The sequence below is a fragment of the Mustela lutreola genome, chromosome 5 (assembly GCF_030435805.1).
Source record: "Mustela lutreola isolate mMusLut2 chromosome 5, mMusLut2.pri, whole genome shotgun sequence".
Classification (NCBI taxonomy): domain Eukaryota; kingdom Metazoa; phylum Chordata; class Mammalia; order Carnivora; family Mustelidae; genus Mustela; species Mustela lutreola.
The window spans coordinates 144,329,012-144,350,573 of NC_081294.1; the positions used below are offsets into that span (position 1 = coordinate 144,329,012).

Consider the following 21,562-nt stretch of genomic DNA (forward strand, 5'->3'; position numbering starts at 1 on the left):
CAGAGTGAGCAAAAAAACCCCAACCAATTAAAACTGACTCAGTGCTGACACAGATGATGGGATTAGCAGACCAGAACATTAAAATGGATATTATAAGTGCATTCTATGTGCTCAAAAAGGCAGAAGACTGAACGTGTTAAGTAAAACCTTGGAGGAATAAAAAATAAATAAACTGAATTTATGTTTAAAACTACAAAGGGATTAACAAGATGAGATAAAACTAGGACATCTGAGGGGAGATATGCACTTGATAGGATTAATAGCAGATCATACACTGTAGAAGAAAATGCTAGTGAACTAGAAGATACAGCAACACAAACAATCGCAGTACTCACTGTGGCAGCAGCACACATAATAAAACTGGAACAAGAAAGAAAAGATGAGCAGAGCCTCTGCACAAGGATGATAAGTAAATTTGTGAAGCATTCCATATTTTTAAAGACTCATAAATACAGGGTAAAAAATGGTAGATGCCAGAGGGAAGTGAGCAGGGTGGGGGCGGGGGGATGGATGAAACAGGTGAAGGAGATTAAGATGTAAAACAAACACAGAGTTATAAACTAGTCATGGGGGTGAAAAGTACAGCATAGGGAATAGAATCAATAACATTGTAATAACATTGTATGGTGACAGATGGTAAACTGCACTTATTATGGTGAATGCTACGTAATGTATAGAATTGTCAAATTACTATGCTGTACAGGTGAAACTTACATATGTCAACTATACTTCAATTAAAAAATAAAAATAAAAAAAAAATCCCAACTGAGAACCAGAAAACATTTTTTAACAAGACTTAAGAACAACAATGAATAGAGCATCAGTGACCTGTGGGGCAATATTAAGTGGCACATTATATGCACAGTTAGAGTCTTCAAAGAAGGGGAAGAGAGGACAAAAAGATATTTAAAGAAATAGTGGCTTAAAAATCTCTAAATATGGGGCACCTGGGTGGCTCAGTGGATTAAGCCTCTGCCTTTGGTTCAGGTCATGATCTCAGGGTCCTGGGATTGAGCCCCACATCAGGCTTTCTGCTCAGCAGGGATCCTGCTTCCCCCTCTCTCTCTGCCTGCCTCTCTGCCTACTTGTGATCTCTCTCTTTATCAAATAAATAAATAAAATCTTTAAAAAAAAATCTCCAAATTGGACAATAACTAAATATGTAAAGCTTAACAAAACCTAAGCACAAAAAATATGAAGAAAACTACGTAAGTATGCATCATGATCTAATTGCTCAAAAACAGTGATAAAGAGAAAATCTTAAAGCACTAGGAGAAAAAGACACATTACACAGAGAAGAGCAAAAATAAGAATAACAACAGATTACTTATTAGAGACAGAGCAATATCTCTAAAGTACTTTAAGAAATACTTTAAAGGATTTTAGTACTATCAACCTAGAATTTTATACCCAAACTATCTCTCAAAAAGAAGACAAAATAAATGTCTTTTCATTCAGACATACAAAAACTGAAATAATTCATTTGCAACAGGCCTGCATATAACAAATGTTAAATGAAGCCCTTTAAGCACAGGGAATTTTATCGAATGAAAATGTGTAATTACACAAATGAACATTAACACACCAGAAATGGTAATTCTGTGAGCATATATAAGATTTTTTTCCTACTGTTATTTAAATATTTTTTAAAAGAAAATGACTTAAACAAAACATTAAAAATATAATGAGGGCTTTATAGCATTTATATATCAGTGAAGTGTATGACAACAATAGCACAAATACCAAAAGGGGAAAAATAGAAAAATATTATTGGAACGTTCTTGCACTATATGTGAAGTGACATAACTATCACCTGGAGGTAGACAATGGTAAGTTTTAGGTGTGTGCCTCAAACCATAAAGCAACTTCATAATAGTATAATAAGAATTATTATCTATTAAGACAACAAAAGAGATAAAATAGAATCATAAGAATAATCAGTTAGTCAAAAAAAAAGGCAGAAAAGAAGAAAAGTTTGGCCAGTGGGGGAAAAAAGACAGGAAAATAAATAAATAAATAACAAGTACCAGGTGATAGATCTAAAACTCATTATACTAAAGATCACATTAAATAAAGAAATATTATGGCTAACTTTCTCTAAATAAATTTGACTATTTAAGTGAAACACATAAATTCTTTGTAAAATACAAACTACCAAAGCTCACTCAAGAAAAAATAAAACAAAACAAAAAAAAAACCCCAAAATCTCAATAACCCTGTATCTATTAAAGATATTGATTTATAGTTAAAATCTACCAGCAAGGAAAATCTCCAGACCCAGATCATTTTACTGGTGAATTCTATCAAATATTTAAATAAGAAATAATACCAATGCTACACACACACACATATACAGACACATGAATACACATGTTTAGTAAAAGGTGAAAGATTTATGTGATCTGAAGAGAAACCAGAGTATGAATATACATATTTAGAAAAGGAAATATTTCTCAACTCATTTATGAGTATAGGATTAATCTGATATCAAAATCAAAAAAAAATTGCAAAAAACATTACAAACAAAAAATTGAAAAAAAAACTACAAACAAATTTTCCAGATTTGTATAAATGTAAAAATTCCTTACAAAATGTTGGTAACTAGAACCCAAATTATTTTTTTCAAAGGATAATATTTCATAACCGAGTACAATTTATGCTACAATGTTGGTTTAATACTCAAACACCAATATGTAATTTGACAACTGATATAGTATGAAAAAATATAGTCTTATTTCAACACATGCAGAAAAAGCATTTGACAAAATGCCTTAATGATAAAAATCTATCAACAAATTATGAATAGTAGGTAACATACTCAAAATAATGAAAAGCATCTTTAAGAAAAAATCCTATGCTCATCAGACTTAATGGTGAAAGTCTGGCTATTTTCACCTTAGCGTTGGGAATGAGGCAAGGACATGCATTATTACCACTTCTTTCAACAGTGTACTTGAGGTCACAACCAATGTAATAAAAAATAAATTAAAATCATATAGATAGTGGAAATAAAAAATAAAACTGTCTCTGCTTGGAGATGATATGATTATTTATGAGGAAATTAACAGAGAATCCACAAAACAACTTTAAAAGTAATTAAGTGAATTTAGCAAGGTCATGGAATACAAGTTTAATATATTAAAAAACAATTGGATCTTTGTACATTAGAACAAAAAAATCATCAAGAAATGAAATTTAAAAATCAACTCCACACACAGTAGCAACAAAAACCACTTGAGTATTTATGATCAGATCAAACAGAAGATATCCAAATATATACACCAAAAAATAAAAAATATTGTTAAGCAAAAGTAAAGATAACCTAAATAAATGGAGTGATACATCATGCTTCTGTGTCATAAAACTAAATACTGCTTAAAAGGCCATCTTCACCAAGTTGGCCTACACATTCAGTACAATCCAAATCAAGATTTCAGCAGTAGTCATATTTTTGTGTGTGTAGAAAGTGGGGAGGGTATATATGCTATGGTGAGTGCTGTGAAGTGTGTAACCTGGTGATTCACAGACCTGTATCCCTGGGTATAAAAATATATTATATGTTTATAAAAAATAAAAAAATATTTTTAAAAAAAGAAAGTTCTTTTAAAAATTTTTTAAAATGTAAGGGATCTAGAATAACCAAAGATATTTTAAGACAGAAGAACAAAGTGCAAGGACTTATCCCTCCCTGATACCATGACTAACTACAAAACAATAGTAATCAATCTATTGGGATACTGCCAAAGAGATAAACACATCATTAATACAACAGAACAGAAGGTTCACAAACAGATCCACAAATACATGTTTAAATGACATGAAATAAATGTGTCAATGCAATTCTCTGGGAAATTAAAGGGTTTTTTTCAACAAATGGTATGGGATCAACTGGTTATCTAATGAGTTATCATTATAGACATAAGCAAAGCTAAAATTAGAAAGAATGAGAAAGATGTGCAACAATTAGAATGTTCGTATACTATGAGAGGGAATTAAAACCGTACAACTATCATCGGGGACTGAATGTCTGTTTTCCTCCAAAATTCAGAGGGTAAAATCCTAACCCCAGTGGGTTGGTTGTAGGAGTGCGGCTTTTGGGAGATGATTAGGTCATGTAACTAGTGCCCTGATGAGTGGGATTAGTGCCCTTCTAAAAGGAACCCAGGTTGGCTCTCTCCTACTTGTCCCACCACGTAAGGATAAAAGGAGAAATAAGCATTCTGCAACCGAGATGAGGGTAGTCACCAGAACCCAAACATAAAGGCATCTAGATCTTAGACTTCTTCCTCCAGAATGGACACATAAAAGTCTGTTTACAAGTAACTCTGTCTATAGTACTTTGTTATAGCTGCCCTAACTGATTAAGCAGCAACTTTGGGAAGTCTTTTTTAGTTCCTTGAGAAGTTAAATAGTTGTCCAGCCATTCCATGCCTCAGTATTTAGTGAAGAGACACAAAGCAGTGGTCCACACAAACATGTGAGTATTTACACTAGCTTTACTGGAATGGCCAAAAATTGGCAACAAACTAAGGCGTCATCAGAGGGAGAAGGAATAAACATATGGCAGTATATACGTTTACAATGAAACACTATTCATCAACAAAAATGAACAACTGATACAGAATCTATAAATCACAAATAATTACACTTAGTGAAAGGAACCAAACAAAAGGATCATACACTGTATGATTCCATGTATCTAAAACTCTAGAAAGTGAAAACAAATTTGTAGTCACATAAAGGAAATATGTGGCTGCCTGAACACATGCATGAAACAGAAAATAGGTTATAAATAGACACAAGGAAAATTTTGAGGTTATAGATATATTCATTATCTTGATTGTCACAATGCTGTCATATACACATATGTCAAACCATCAAATTACAGAATCTTAAAACATGCAGTTCACTGAACATCCATTATATCTCAATAAAGTTGCAAAAAAAGTAAAGGATAAAAATAAAAATTTAAAGAATACTTTTCAGCCTAGATTTCTGCGTGCAGACAAATATTCAGGCAAGTTTAAAGATAAAAAGATAGTTCATCTTGGAGAAGTTTTCCCAATACAATAATCATATTAGCTCATCTTTTTAGGCATACATAGCATTTACTACTAAGGCTACTAAAAGATGTCAAACTTCTGATGAAGCTTTTAGGAAATATAAAAATAATATGCAAAGGGTGGCTCAGTCAGCAGGGCACCTGCCTTTGGCTCAGGTCATGATCCCAGGGTCCAAGGAAAGAGTCCCACATTGGGCTTCTTTGTCGGTGGGAAGAATCTGCTTCTCCCTCTCTCTCTGCCTGTCACTGCCCCTGCTTGTGCAATCTCTCTCTCACTCTGTCAAATAAATTTTTTAAATCTTTAAAAAAATAATATGAAAGAATATATGCTCAGCTTGCATTACCATTAGCAGACATCATTTCTGTCAGGTAAAGAGAAAGATTTGTTTATACTTCAGTATGCCAAATCATGAACCCATCTGCAGATAGTAGAGATGGGCGACATGAACTCACAAAGCCCTGCTCAGTGCTCATCTCATCTCCATATCCCTCCTCCCATGACTTCATTATTGAGAACATCCACACTTCCCCAGTCACTAAGCATTACTACACAGGTCACCTTCTCTCACTCCCAACGCAACAGATTGGCAAGTTGTTACTTTTTTCTTTTTCTTGTTAATTTGACTGTTTGAGACAGATGCCTCCCTTTGCTTAAGTTTATTAACTGCTTCACTATTCAAAAGAAATATTTTCAATGAAGGAAGGAAGGGAGGGAAAGATCTCAAGTTAATTTTATTACACAGGCTATTAGTCACTTAAATTGCCCATTATTACCCAACAACTCTGGTCACAAAAAGATTTCAGCAATTTCCTTTAGTATTTTCTGTAAAATTACTAAATACTTCTTTTTTAAACTCATAGACACGTCAAAAGTTCATCTTTATCTGCTTTGAGCTGTAAAAGACATTAATTTATTCTTTGCCAAAGGAAGGGAAATATGTGCTGAGTGGACAGTTGTTACCCTCCAACTACACTGCTACAGAGGATTGTATTACTTCACTGATTAGCAGTAATTAAGTTATTTGAGAAACTAACCAACTGAAGTTATTTGTTCTAAAATCAGCACAGACCTAAACTGCTAATTATTTCCACTATGCCTAACAGCAATTCCAAAGGCGCTAACTGCAATCAAACAGCATATGTAATGAACTTGCCAAAGACACTTTTATGATGCATATTAAATGCAATGAAAATATAAGTGTTGGAAACTTAAAAAAATTAACCCAGGCAACACTTCAAGTTAAGGGTCTCCATGCTATTGCTGAGTTTCACATTACACATTTGTTAGATTAAAGAAATGCAATGAGTATTGCTTAGCTATGCAGTAGCAACTGAGGAACTTGAAAGGAAGACATAAAACTGTGAAGGACACAAAAATCAATAAAATATATTATTGAATATTATTGTTAGATAAGTTATAATTAGAAACATTAAGAGGGCACTTATTACAAGAACTGATGGATGAGTGCAAAGTTCTAGATTTTTCTTCAGAGCTGTTGGTAAATCCATGTTGTTTCCAGGCTTCTTGTAATAAGCCAGGAAATCGAGACAGGCACAAGTTCAAGGGTAGAACAGGCCACTGGAAGTTCTAGCCTGGCTGTGCCATTTGCTTACTGTGTGATATAAGGCAAGTTATTTACCCTTTCAGAATCTCGGTTTTTTTCTCCCATATAAAATAAGAATAATAACAGTACCTACCCTCATCCAACTGTAATAAAGACTGAATGAAATAACATGCATGCGAAATACTTTACACAATGCTTAATACATAAGACTAAATAAAACAGTACCTGCCATTATGAAAGACATTGTTGTGGTTTTTTCAAATTGTAGAAACACTACTGAGTCAAGAAGTTGACTAAACTTCCTAGGTCCTCTTTATAGTCTGTAATACTGAAATATGTAAGATACAAATGATCAAATAAACAACGGTTTTTTCATGTAAATTAAGAAAAATTATTTCTTATACTTTCTTGCGGTCCAATAGCGCAGAACTTTGCACAAATTAAGTGCTCAGTAAACTGGGTGTGTTTTATTCCAAACAAATCATAATTCATCCATTCTCTATAAGTATTACTGCACAATTTTATAACTCTTTTATAAGGTAAATATGCATAGGATACTGCAAAAATACGTATTACAGTTATCTCAGGAATTTACTAGAAATTCAGACAGACAAAGAAAGGTTGGGAATTCTATCATCCTATCTGTTTAAGTATAAATATACATTTAGATGTTATAAAACATTCCTCCACCTTCTTTGTCCTCTCATCCATCATTATAAGCTCACAAATAGGGATGCCTGGGTGGCTCAGTGGGTTAAGCCTCTGCCTTAGGCTCAGGTCATGATCCCGGGGTCCTGGGATGGAGCCCCACATCAGGTTCTCTGCTCAGCAGGGAACCTGCTTCCCCCTCTCTCTCTGCCTGCCTCTCTGCCTACTTGTGATCTGTCTGTCAAATAACTAAAATCTTTAAAAAAATTCTTTTAAAAATAAGCTCACAAATATCTCAGACTCCACCCACAGTTCTTTAACCCCACAGCCACTTCCCTCATCTGGAGCCATGATTTCTCACCTAGATTCCTAGACCAGCTCCCTCTCTTGTCTTCCCTCCCCCATTTCTCTATTCCATATCAATGTTACACATGGCAGCTGGGTGATCTTTCTCAAATGCATATCATTTCTCTACTTAAAACCCAAGGGGTGGCCATTTCCCTCAAATAAAACTTCCAAGATGTTAGCATGGCATATAAAGCCTTCCTGGTAAGCTGCTCTGTACTTGCGTCTTCAACCATATCCACTGTCACTCTCCCACTCCCACTCCCTGCCCCAAATACAAATGCCTCTCCAGTTAGAATTAACTGCCTTAATTCCTTAAGCACACCATTCTTTCTAGCATACTCACTTCCTCCATCTGGAGCACTCTTTTTCTTCTTTGTCATCTGGTTAACTCCTACACATCTTTTGGGTCTGGGCTAAAGTCACTTCTTTTGAAAAAAATCTCTCCAGAGTCCCTAAGTTTGAATTGGGTCCTCTCTTACACATGAAAACAGTAATCTACATTTTATTTATTCTCTCAAGAAATATCTGTTGAGTACCTACTACTTAAAGGTTCTATTCTAGGCACTGAGTTTCAGTAATACAGATGACGTCCAAGCTCTCCAAGAACTTATATCATAATGGAGTAGGCAGAAAATTTAGAAAAAATTAATATATATTAATGGCAATATATGTAATATATTACATAGTAACAAGTGCCTTGGAGGAAAAAAAGAAGTTAGAATAAGGAGAGGAGAACAGGATGTGTCAAACTGAGATGTCATGCTTTCTGATGGTATGTCGGGCAAGGTTCAAAGAGGAGATGATATTTGAACTTAAAAGAGATGAGGGCACAAGCAAAGTGAATTTTGAGGAAAGGGAGCTGCAAGCAAACGGAAGAGCATATGCTATGGCCCTCAGATGGTGAACTGCTTGGTGACTTGCCCTATTTAAGCAACAGCAAGAAAGCTAGTGAGGTTAGTGTGAAAATGGTGGGAGGGCGGATCGTTCTAGGCTTGGAAGCAATGTAAGGTCTTTGGATACCTTCCTACATGAGATGGAAAGCCAAAGGAAGCTTTGAGGAAAGCACATGCAGGGCACCCACCCTAACCTGTGTGGTAAAACTAAAGAACAGGGGCAGTTGTAGAAGCAAGGACACCTGCTAGTTCATTGTAATACACAGGGAAGAGTTGGTGGTGTTTTAGGCTGGACTCTAAGGAGCAAGGAGTATCAAATTTTGGATGTATTTTGAAGGGAATCTATAAAAGACGGGATATGAAGGGTGAAAATCAAGGACATCTCCCAATTTTTTTTTAACCTAAGTAACTAGATAAATGGGATGCTTGCTACTAAAATGGGGAATGGTACAAAAGAAGGAGGAAGCATGGGAACGGCATAGAAGGTGAACTAGTGTACTCAATACTCCTTCGAAAGATGACATCAATTAAACAGCTGTATAAACAAATCTGCAGTTCAGGGGAAGGGGGAAAAAATTCAGGATGTAGGTATTCATTGGTGAGTCACTGACATCCTAGATAAGATACCTAGGTCAGGAGAAGAAACAGAAAACAGATGAAGCCCTGGGACCAAGCCCTCATTTGGGAAGATGGAGAGAAACTAGCAAAAGAAACTGCAAAGGTAGGAATGGTGAAATAAATATAAGCAGGGACTAATATCCTGAAAGCTAATGAAGAAAGTATTCTTACAAGTAGGAGAGAGCAATCACTGTGTAAAATGAAGCTGAAAAGTCAAGTAGGGTAACACTAAGAACTAATCACTTAATTTGGCAACATGGAGGTCACCTCTGATACTATAAGACATATTTTGAAGGAAACATAGGGTCAAAACATGATTATACAGGATTTAAGAAAGAACAAGAGAGGAACTAGAGTCACTGAGTGTTGACCAACTTTTCCAAGAAATTTCTCTATAAAGAGCCATAGAGATAAGGAGCATGACTGGAAAAAAATGACTAGTTCAACAGAGAGTTTCTCTTTAAATAAGAGATTCATTTGGAATAAATGAATGACTATTCTGTAGCAAGAGATCATTTACAGTATTTACCAAAAAGCTTACTAATCTCCAACATTCTCTGGTATGCCAAAAATGCGAAAATATTCTGCAATCAACTTTCAAGTACAAAAGGTTTCATTTGCAAAACAAGAGTAAAACAAGTAACCCACAAAGGGACCACCTATGAGCAGTTTCAAATATTTGTATCTGTATTATTAACACAAGGACTAAATAGTTCATTTTCATATACTAAAGGCAGTATATTCACAGATTTCACTTCTGCTGCAATTCCCTTTAAAGCTGAATGAAGAAGGAGCGCTTGGGTGGCTCGGTCATTAAGCATCTGCCTTCTGCTCAGGTCCTGATCCCAGGATCCCGGAATCCAGCCCTACACCGGGCTCCCTGCTTGGCAGAGAACCTGCTTCTCCCTCTCCTACTCCCCCTGCTTGTGTATCCTCTCCCCCTGTGTCTCTTTCTGTCCAAAAAATTAATTTTTTTTAAAAAAGTTGAATGAAGAAAAGATTCAGTATATTTTCTTTTGTTTTTCATAGTGAGTTTTTCATTATCTACATCATTAAATTGGGGAGAGAAAGAGATCAATGGACAAGGAGAATAGAGATATGAATATTTGTTTATCTTTAGTTATATAATGTTTTATTCTTCTAAGCAATTGATTGCTTCTTGACCTTTTGGCTAAGATCAACTTTAGTATTCTTCCAACTGATTTCCTAGTGACTAGCTTAAAATCTTGATATGAATATCAGGAGAAATGTATCTCTGAGAGCCCATACACAGTCTTCCAGGAATAAGGGCAAGAAACAACAAGGAACATCTGGGACTGGAAATTACTCAGCTAACAGAACTGCAGAATGCAGACCATAACCCCACAACAACTACCAGTTAACAAATATCTATTATCTATTCCTTGATGGGCTTGGTGCACTCTAAGCTTTGTCTATTCCTTTCAGAAAAGCCTCTGATTGCATATTACTACCTTCATACCAAAAATGAGGAAACCAAAGCTTAGAGAGAATATATAACCTGACAAATGCTTCCAATTTTGTTAGAAACAGAGCTGGAGATTTCAATTCAGGACTGCTCAGTTCCAGAACACATGTCTTTCCAACATACTGCCACGCCCCTCTACCATCAATTGTCTGCAATTAGGTGGGTCAAACCTATGTACAATTCTGAAAGAGCTCTTTCCCTTCATATTTTTTCTACTATCCATAGTCCCCTAAAAACTCTTCTACCATTATTATAGATAAATATTAAACAAACATATCAGCACCTAATAATAAATATCTGTCCTTCCAGTTACCATTGTGTTGACAACTACAGACTAAAGGCAGCTTGGTCTCACACTCGACTCACACAAAACTGTGATGCCTAAGAAGGATATATAAATTAGAGTTCTTATTAGTATACTATGTACTTTCTGTTTAACTACTCTGGATTTATCTTTCTTACACAATCGGATTCTGATGAAACATAAATGTTAAACATTTACAAGCATCACACTGCTGTGACAATAGAAGACATTTTTTTATATTGGTGACAATGACAGAAGTTTAGGAAGTGGGAAAAGGAAGGTCTGAGTGGAGTCTTTTATAGGCATGTAAAATTTAAATGACAGAGCCCTTTATAATCCTGCCAGAATGTAAATTCTTGAGTGTATGAAAGACTAAAAGCTTCGTTTGTATAAAACTGACAAAATACATCAGATTTTAATTGGCAGTAGGGTGATAATGGAAAGGAGATGTGGCTTAATTGGAGTTCTCTCCGTGAAAGGACAGAGCTTAGTAGTGTCATTTTAATTATTTCTAGCCATTAATCCTGCAATCATCTATTACTTTCTCCATATATTACATCAGGAAGCACTCCCTGCTGCAAATGCTATGATATTTAAAAAGCAAATGCCCAGTGAAAACAAAAAGACCCAGACTAGATTCATTGCCTGGGCAACTGCTCTGGAGAACCATAAACTGACTTTTAAATCATGAGCGGTCAGGACAGAGAATATGGCTACTTTAATTATTAACAATACACATTCTCGATTCAGACATCCATTTAATCATCAGAGCTGTTGCATTAATTAATTAAGTACACAACGTGATGCCTGAGATGTTTCCCTTTAATACGAGCCTTTGATTATTCCTGCTTTGCTTCGACACAGCTAGATAAAACGTGTCACTGAAAACACGCTACGATAATGGCCACTTGCAGTGATTACTGTAATTGACGGTTTTTCGTGGGAAGCACTACCACGGAAAGACACAGTCGCAAGCCTTCTGTTAACCATTTCATGCATAAGTCACAGTAATTACTTAATCTTTCCTTTGGCTTTTTCAAGGACTCAGAGACTCTAAAGTTTTATCATTTAAATTGTTACTGCATGTAACTACACAGGCTGCAAAGACTCCCATGATCACTAGTCTGAGTAAACCGGCAATCCACACTGCAGCTTGTCCAAGTATCTCACCAGATTCCCACTTTACCCACACATTTCAACTTCAACTTAGTTTACAAACACTTAAACTTATGCGGTTAGCCATTTTTTAAAAAAGATTTTATTTATTTGACAGAGAGAGATCACAAGTAGGCAGAGAGGCAGGCAGAGAGGCAGGCAGAGAGAAAGGGAAGCAGGCTCCCTTCTGAGCAGAGAGCCCCAGGTGGGGCTTGACCCAAGACCCTGGGACCATGACCTGAGCCAAAGGCAGAGGCTTAACCCACTGAGCCACCCAGGCACCCTGTTTAGCCAATTTTTAAAGGTAAATTCATCCAATGAGTACTTTACCTTCAATCATAATTACTAAGTATTATGCTATAAACTTAAAATCAATAAAGGAACTGTTAGAATCTAACCCAGAAAAATTCCAAAAAGTACATTTTAGTGGGAGTGGAATGTAGCCTCAAAATTGTGATTACCTTAATTTTTCAAGTTCCCTCTCTCATTCCTTCTGTTCTTTTTGTAGGGATTTCCACATTCCAGGAAGTCTGTAGTATTAAATTAAAAAGTAATATTTACTAAGTTGTGTAGAGTTGACTGATTTTCCTAAGTCTTTCCCAGACAAAAATGTATTCCACTGTCTTCACACTGTAGCAGATTACCAAAGTAAATTGTTAATGGTCATTTGAGATCCTTTAGGATTGGAGGGCACCCTACCTAAACAGAGCACTGTTCCCAAATATTAATGTTCTCTATGAACTCTACTCTTAGGGGGAAAATATTAGGAATTTATTTTAATGATCAATTTCCAAAATAGCTGTTGGTGTAAGTACAAAGTCAACCTAATTTCCTATATGTATGCTCTTCTAGAATAAGAACAGATAACTAGACATGAACTTTACACACTCAAAAATCTTCAGTGGAGGCAAAATTGAGTTATACTAAAAAAATCAAGGCATGGGCTGGGTGCCTGTGTGGCTCAGAGGGTTAAGCCTCTGCTTTTGGCTCAGGTCATGATCTCAGGGTCCTGGGATCGAGCCCCACATCTGGTTCTCTGCTCAGCAGGAAGCCTGCTTCCCCCTCTCTCTCTGCCTGCCTCTCTGGCTACTTGTGATCTCTCTCTGTCAAATAAATAAATGAAATCTTAAAAAAAAAAATCAAGGCATAAAAATGAAATCATCTTACAAAAATCTTCAACCACCAGGACTGAAGAAAGAGATTTCTGACCAACCAAGCACAACCATGGACCAGAGTAATACTAGGAGTGTGTGTTCTGGAGTCTAACACCCAAGGAGTTCAAAGTCTAAACCAGTACTTGTCATATATTCCAACTTAAACTATAAACTTCTCTCTGCAGCAATCTCTTCATTTGTGAAAGAGGATATAATTATCTCTATTTCATAGGATTGCTTTAAGGATTAAATGGGATAAATGTACAGCACCAGCAAGTTTATAGCACATAATTTTCATATATTTCATATATTCCTTTCCATAAATGTTATATATTTATAATAGTTCTTATTCATAAAATTTCCTTTTATTCCAACAATTGATTCTGCATGCATTCTGACTACCATGATCTAATATGTAGATGTGATTGGTACATTGCTGATCTACACAAAATTCTTAGAATTTACACTTCTGGAAATATTAACCCATAGCATCATAATCCCTTTTTACATTCCAACACTAGTTTATGAACATTGGAAATAAAAGAAATAAGAATTTCCCTATCCTCTGTCTTCATTTCTATTCCTTAGATAGAACCACATATGGTTGATCCCTGAACAACACAGATTTGAACTGCACAAATCCACTCATATGTGGATTTTTTTTTCAACAAATATAGCACATGCAAATATATTTTCTCTTCTTTATGCTTCTCTTAACATTCTCTTTTCACTACCTTACTTTATTGTAAGAATATAGTATATAATACATGTAAGATATAGAATATGTATTGATGTTATCAGGAACGCTTCCAGGACAGGAGACTATTAATAGTTTAGGCTTGGAGAAGTCAAAAGTGTGGTATATAAACAATGAATTCTGGTACATGATAAGAAATTTTAAAAATTAAAATTTTTTTTAAAAAACGTTATACATGTATTTTCAAATGCATAGGGATTGAAATCCCTATCTCTTGAGGTTGTTCAAGGGTTAACTGTAATGCAAGTTTGATGTGCAATTTTCCAATACTTTTCTGTGCACTGCATTATCTTTACGTACCTTTTCTAAGCCATGGTTTGTTCCACAAATAAGGAACAACTAAGGAAATGTTAGATATATGCACTGAGCACATTTCATATTTTTGTGGCTTTTCTAATCTTTAGACATTTTTATTCTTCTCTTTACTGTAACATAGATAAAATATCTAACTGATCATGAGAAGAAGCTGACTGGTAAGGAGAAAGCAAAGAAAGGTCAAACTGTAGTATATATCAAATACATATAAATATATGTGTGTGTGTGTGTGTGTGTGTGTGTGTGTGTGTGTGTGTGTAGATGCATATTATAAAGTGAAAGCCAAATTATAAAAACCAGAAATCTTATATACAGATGATGAGCTTCTGAAAGGCACATAAGCTCACATTCACTCCAACGCACTTCATCAGACATTTAATAAACACTCAACGGTTCCATTAGTACCAGGACAATGAACAGGAAGAAAATAGAACGTCAAGGAGTACCCACTCCCACAAAATGTAATTACCAGCGTTAACTTGACAATTAAAAGATGAAATACTGCAGCACAAAGCTGAATGAAATAGATTATCGTGTGGCCTGGAACATTCATCGAAGAGAGCAGACTGAAAGTCTGCAGCCACTTGTCTGATTTCAAATTTCTTCAGCAAAAGAGACTGAACTGTGAGAATATTTTTTTAAAAATCCCAGACTACAAGTGCTTAGAAAACAGAGGGCAGCCTCAGAGTCTCAAAGGGGAAAAATTACATTTGAAGCTCAAAGCCTCAATGCACACCCTAATCATGTATAAACTAGATACAAGTTGGCTTTTAATGACACTCAGTATCTGTGAACCACTGCAATTAGTTACATAACATAGTATCTGTTCTAGAGAAAGGAATGATTCTCTTTGACTATCTACTTTTCATTCTCTGCCTTTAAGGTTGAGTTCAAATATGTGAACTTATAAACCACAGAGCCCCATGGTTCTAAATTAACTAAGGAAGAGAAATATTGAGAAGGTATAGTAGCATTTCTTAGAGTTAAAAAGTATATATATATTTTTAAGTACTGGATTCACACAGAGTTTCATGAGTTATGACAGTTAAAATAAATGATGGAAAAGCATTTTTCAATGTCAGCAAGTCCTTTTTAGGAGCTTTTGATAAGATGGGTTGAACTAAGTGGTTTTAAAATATTAAAAAACAGGGAACTGTACCTAATCTCTTCCAAAATCTATCTCTATGCTGTCCTTACAAGGCTGACAGGCCCAAACTTTGAAAGTTAGTAGAATGACCACAAACAGTTTTAAATCTGTTAGCTCCCAAAGAGCAAGTGACCCCCCACAAGGCCTCATGCAGTCAGGTTAAAAAAAAAAAAAAGGCAAATTGATTATCCTTCAGCATGCATTATCTTTCAGCCCACTGGTATTATATAATACATTTAGGCATTGCTACATTTAATGAAATAAGTGGTTTCTTAGTAGCTGACAAGATCAAGGGCAAAATATTTCACAATGTTTTATTACTAAAAAGCAACCAACAAGAACATTGACCAGCTACTTAGGACAATCTAAATAAAACAAAGAACAGTAATTTTCAAAGCATGGAATTTGCTTAGAGATCAAGTTCTTTCCTGTACTATAACCTCCCTGCCTCTTACCTCAGGCTGGCCCCAGGAAGCCAGCTGATGCTCCCATCCACTCACCTGCTGTTTGCTTCTGCGGGGGCTGTTCCCAGGATATGAAAAGCAGTTGCTTCTTTCTCCACTTCTTCTTGTGGGGCTTTTTAAGGCTCAGCTCAAAGTGCCATCTCCTCCATGAAGCCTCCCAAGTTTTCATCTTGCCTCCCAGCCCTGAGCATAAAAGCTGATTTAATACCTTCTCTATGAATCTGCAACACTTTGCTCATGGTGATCTTCAGGCAGACCAAGGATTTCCTTGTAAAAAGACCCACAATACAATATTTTTTGATCTTTCCAAATGGAAGGAATAAAGATTGATCATGGCAATGGTACCAGTTTACCTGCTTTAAGTTACACAAAATTTGAGCCAAGGTAGGTTATAGATTGTACAAGGAAGTGAGAAGAAGAAAAGAACAAACATTTCTTCTTATTCTTCTTCTTCTTTTTTTTTTTTTTTCCAAGTTAGAACAAACATATCTTGAGCAGGAACTTGGTGCCAGAATATGAACTTGCCATTCTGGGTCTATTAACAACTTTAACCTGAGTAGAAAATTGAAACCTAGGAAGTCACTTGCTTTGCTTAAACCCATGGTGAATCTGGGTTGCTGATCCAATGAGGTAAAGGGTAAATCACCTTCTTTCATGAAGGCTGATAGGCAGAATGGCATAGCAATTAAAAGCGAATGTGATTGTACCCCAATGTTTACAGCAGCAATAGCCACGGTCGCCAAACTGTGGAAAGAACCAAGATGCCCTTCAATGGACGAATGGATAAGGAAGATGTGGTCCATATACACTATGGAGTATTATGCCTCCATCAGAAAGGATGAATACCCAACTTTTGTATCAACATGGATGGGACTGGAAGAAATTATGCTGAGTGAAATAAGTCAAGCAGAGACAGTCAACTATCATATGGTTTCACTTACTTGTGGAGCATAACAAATAGCATGGAGGACAAGTGGAGTTAGAGAGGAGAAGGGAGTTGGGGTAAATTGGAAGGGGAGGTGAACCATGAGAGACTATGGACTCTGAAAAACAATCTGAGGGTTTTCAAGGGGCAAGGGGTGGGAGGTTGGGGTACCAGGTGGTGTGTATTAGAGAGGGCACGGATTGCATGGAGCCCTGGGTGTGGTACAAAAATAGTGAATACTGTTATGTGAAAATTTATTTATTTATTTATTTATTTATTTATTTATTTATTTATTTTAAATTACCCATTAAAACTTTGAGACAGACAAAAAATAAAAAAGTGAATGTGACTTTTGTTTGAGTCTTAATTCCGATGTTTATGAGCCAAGAAACAAAAAACTTTAGAAAAGATATGTATCTCACTTGGCCCCAGCTGCTCTAAATGCCCTGTGGGGAAAATAATGATACCAACTTCATAAGGGGTTTTGTGTAGGGTTAAACTCTGCTGAGACTCTTGGCACAAGTAATATAATGTCCAGTCCAATTTCTTGAAATTACACTGCTTCCTTCATGTAAAACTTTAAAGGAAAAGTCCTAAGGAGTCATTCATTGTTCAACTATGAGGGATTTAAAAAGATTGTGGTGTAGAAAGCTATTGAAGACAGACCATCTTTCTTAATAATTCTTGCACAATAACCTCCTTCTCATTTCTGAACCCAAATGTAAAAAAGATCTCCCACAATTAAAACAAAGATTGGTGTGAGCAGGAAGGGAAATTGAGGCATGTGCATCCCCTAAGAGGACAAAGGATGAATATCTAAACTGGTTTTACGGTTTTGCCTTAATCTCTAATTTCACACAGAGTTTAGTCCTTTGCCCAGAAGAAGAAGGATTCCGCACCAATCCAGAAGCTCACACTCTCAGAACTGCACTGACTATAGGCAAGTTGAAACAGAGAGCAGCCCAGAAGAGTAGCTAGGCTCCCAACAAAGTTACCTCACAAATGTCTCCAACTCCTAGGACAATGACTACGAGGACATCCCACCTCGGAAGCTGCCACCAGATGCCACAGGATTGCTGTACCACCAAGGAAACCACAAAGTTTAATGTGGATGATTACAATGTGCTCATGCCAGCCACTAAGGCAAAACCACAAAACATGCATTCTGAAGCCCAGTTGTTACTGAAAACTCCAGAAAGATGCCCTTCCCATTGTCAGTTCCACACTCTGATCTGATGTCAAGAGAATTCGTAATCCTTCTGCTCCCCAGCAGCATATTTTCTATTTCACTAAGATTTTATGGGTGATAATGAGATTGCTGAGGTTGTACCTTTTTAAAGGCCATAAAATTGCATTACTATCATTAAAAAGTACACTGAGGCATAGTAAAAGTTTAGAATTTAACTGAGTAAGAATTGATTTCAGTTGGGCAGCACCAACCCACAAGTCATCAGCAGCACTCTGCCAATGGCTGCTAGAGGAAAATTTTAGAGAGAAGAGACCAAGCAAAGAAAGAAAGCTGTTCCTGATTGGCTGGCTGGCCTTAGGTTTCAATTTCAAACTTTGAGGTCTTTATAGGCTGATTTTGCTTTCCCTTCCCAGGTGCCATGACATTAGTGCCAAATAAGTTTATGCAGGCCCCACTTGTTTAATTAATTTAACACTATTTAAAATATGTTTGTTATGCTAGATGTCTAGCTATATTAGATGAGACCCAAATTAATGTTCACATATAAAACTTTGTGTCATGATAATTAAAAACAGTACCTCAAAGAAACAGGGAAAAGAAAGTACAAAATAAAGAATGGTAGAATTTAAAATGTCTTGCTCTTTCTTTATAATATTAACGGAAATATTTTTTAAGATTTTATTCATTTGACAGAGAGAGATCACAAGTAGGCAGAGAGGCAAGCAGAGAGAGAGGAGGAAGCAGGCTCCCCGCTGAGCAGAGAGCCCGATGTGGGACTCGATCCTAGAACCCTGAGATCATGACCTGAGCCGAAGGCAGAGGCGTTAACCCACTGAGCCACCCAGGCGCCCATTAATGGAAATATTTTTATGAAGAAGATAGCTAGTGGGATTTATTCACTTCTCTATCTATTTGTCATGGCCAGAGTCTCTCACTCTCCACTGTTAAGTATTCATTTCTCAAGTTCCCTTTGAAACATAAACCATGATTGGGCTAAACTCTTTCCCCTATAATTATCTGCAATCTCCAAGTGTAAGTTATTCAATAGCTATCAATTAATTATGTCTATCTGCTAAATTATTCCCACAAGTCCTATAGACATTCTTTGAAATGAAACATTCATTCTGTATTTATGCATATTTCATTATGCTACAGATCATTGTATTAAGAAAAGCAATCATATTGATCGACTTTTATGATAAATAACCTAATATTCATAGTCCTTCCTTTATGCTTGCTTGGCCATGCTCATTTTCATAATGCTATGTGTTGGAGAAGAGAAAAACTACTGCTTATCCAAACTGCTCATCTTCTGCTACTTTTGCCACATTTTACTTCTGTGGTTTCCCAGAGGAAAGCTATAATGAAGGTGGCAGATACAACTGTTTAAAAATACTTTTAATTATTTACAGCATAGAATTAAATTATATAAAGAAATCTAAAGTGACAAATTGAGTCTACTTTTGGAACATTTTAATTTTTTTAAAGATTTTATTTATGGGGCACTTGGGTGGCTCAGTGTGTTAAGGCCTCTGCCTTCGGCTCGGGTCATGATCCTGGGGTCCTGGGATCGAGCCCCGAATTGGGCTCTCTGCTTGGCAGGGAGCATGCTTCCCTTCCTCTCTGTCAAATAATAAATAAAATCTTTAAAAAAGACTTATTTTTATTTATTTGATAGACAAAGACCACAAGTAAGCAGAGAGACAGGCAGAGAGAGAGAGAGGAGGAAGCAGGCTCCCTGCTAAGCAGAGAGCCCAATTCGGGGCTCAATCCCAGGACCCCAGGATCATGACCCGAGCAGAAGGCAGAGGCTTTAACCCACTGAGCCACCTAGGCATCCCTACTTTTGGAGCATTTTAGACACATGATGTTTCCTGTATATTTTTTCAGTGGCAGAAAGGGCAAAACATATATATACATATAATAATGGGTAATAATGATGGTTATAATGATGATGTATAATATATATATACATGTATGTATATGTATGTGCACATTTATTAATGTATTTATTATTATGTAGACATGTGCTCTTAGTTTTAAGCCAAGCTTACCAGAAGTGAAAATAGTGAACTTTCATTTAACCAGGGTTTACTTAACTCTTAATGTCTGCCAAGCGTTATTCCAAGCTCCAAGCAGAGGGATTACAAAACTGAAGAGCATTCCAAGTGAACCACAAGAACTCCTACAGCAGTGATGAAGAAATCACCCAAACAGACTCTTCACATTTCCTGTGACCATAAACAAGAAGAAAGACAATCACAAAAGCAGGGATGCTCTGACAAGGGAGTACCGCCTGGATATTCTAATCCTTTATTAAATGTAGTAAAAACGTGTTTTAGGTTAAGTGTATACAAATTAAATATGTTAATATAGCTTTGGACGTGCATGCTATTTTTTTTGTTTGTTGGTATACCTGTCTTGGATATAATGCTACAAGCTCCTTGACAGTAAAAATTAGGTTATTGTCTTAGTGTTTTTGTGTCTTCACAGTGCCTACACACAGGGAGTGATTTGAAAATGTTAGTTAAGCTAAAAGATATACTTAGTCGAATATAAAAGACAGTGTGCTTTATTTTAATATAAAATCCCAGAAATAATATTTGCAATAATACGTGCTGAACTGCTTATGTTTGTAAAATTTATTATCTAAGCACCTCTAGGCATCAAGTATAGACAACAGAGGTTGTAAACCTACAATCTGATATTATAGATTACAATAAAAGAAATAAAAGATGAGTTGGCTATCATAACCATAAAGGTTACACGTGTATTTCATCATTCCTTTTAATTTTGGTAAATAGGAGAACAAAATGATGAAGCAGTGTTTTCACTGTTGGCATATTCCTGGGCACCCTGGATAATATGCCAAAGGAACAAGAGGTCAGATGCTACTGAAGACATATAGCACAAAATCACGGTAGAACTGTTCATTAGCTAGAATGCTTGGAGACCAGGCTCATATATAATACCTTGATCTCAAAATTTATGGTGAAAAAGTCCTTGATCATATTAATGCCATTGCCTTTTGTCTGTGTTTCACTGTAATCATGATGGATTTTCTTAAGACTTACACCTTTCATGTTCAGGTACAAATAGCTTAAGATATGATTAATGCTTTGCACCAAATTAGATTTTTTTTCCACATACGGGAAAACAATCATCAGGCAGACAAGCAACCACATTATCATTCAGAAGAGAGCTGCTTTTTTCAAGGAATCAGCATAAAATAAAATATTGAAAATCGAGTGCAGTGTCATTTATATGGAAGAATTAGAAAGTAGCTGTGTCAGCCCACGCCACATGGCTTTAAAACTGTACTTCCGTTCTTTGGGATGAAGTCTGAAAGTGAGAGCTGTGTAGGAGATGCATGAGCTCTAGAGGAAAAGCAGGACTCCTGGAGGCCCTTGGGTGCGGCTCTGAAACACTCATTTTATGTATAATCTGTGTGTTTACACTAAAGTTGTCCCCAGTGGTTGGCTTCCTAGTAATTCTTTCAAACTACTCAGCTACAAAAACAAGCCAACAATCA

The 21,562-nt window shown here is 36.1% G+C and overlaps 1 non-coding gene across 1 annotated transcript; it reads left to right on the top strand.

Moving 5' to 3' along the window:
- The first annotated feature begins 327 nt into the window (after positions 1–327).
- LOC131832841 (U6 spliceosomal RNA) lies at positions 328–437 on the top strand. Its single transcript, XR_009354201.1, has one exon. It is a non-coding gene; the product is annotated as a U6 spliceosomal RNA (small nuclear RNA).
- The last annotated feature ends 21,125 nt before the right edge of the window (positions 438–21,562 follow it).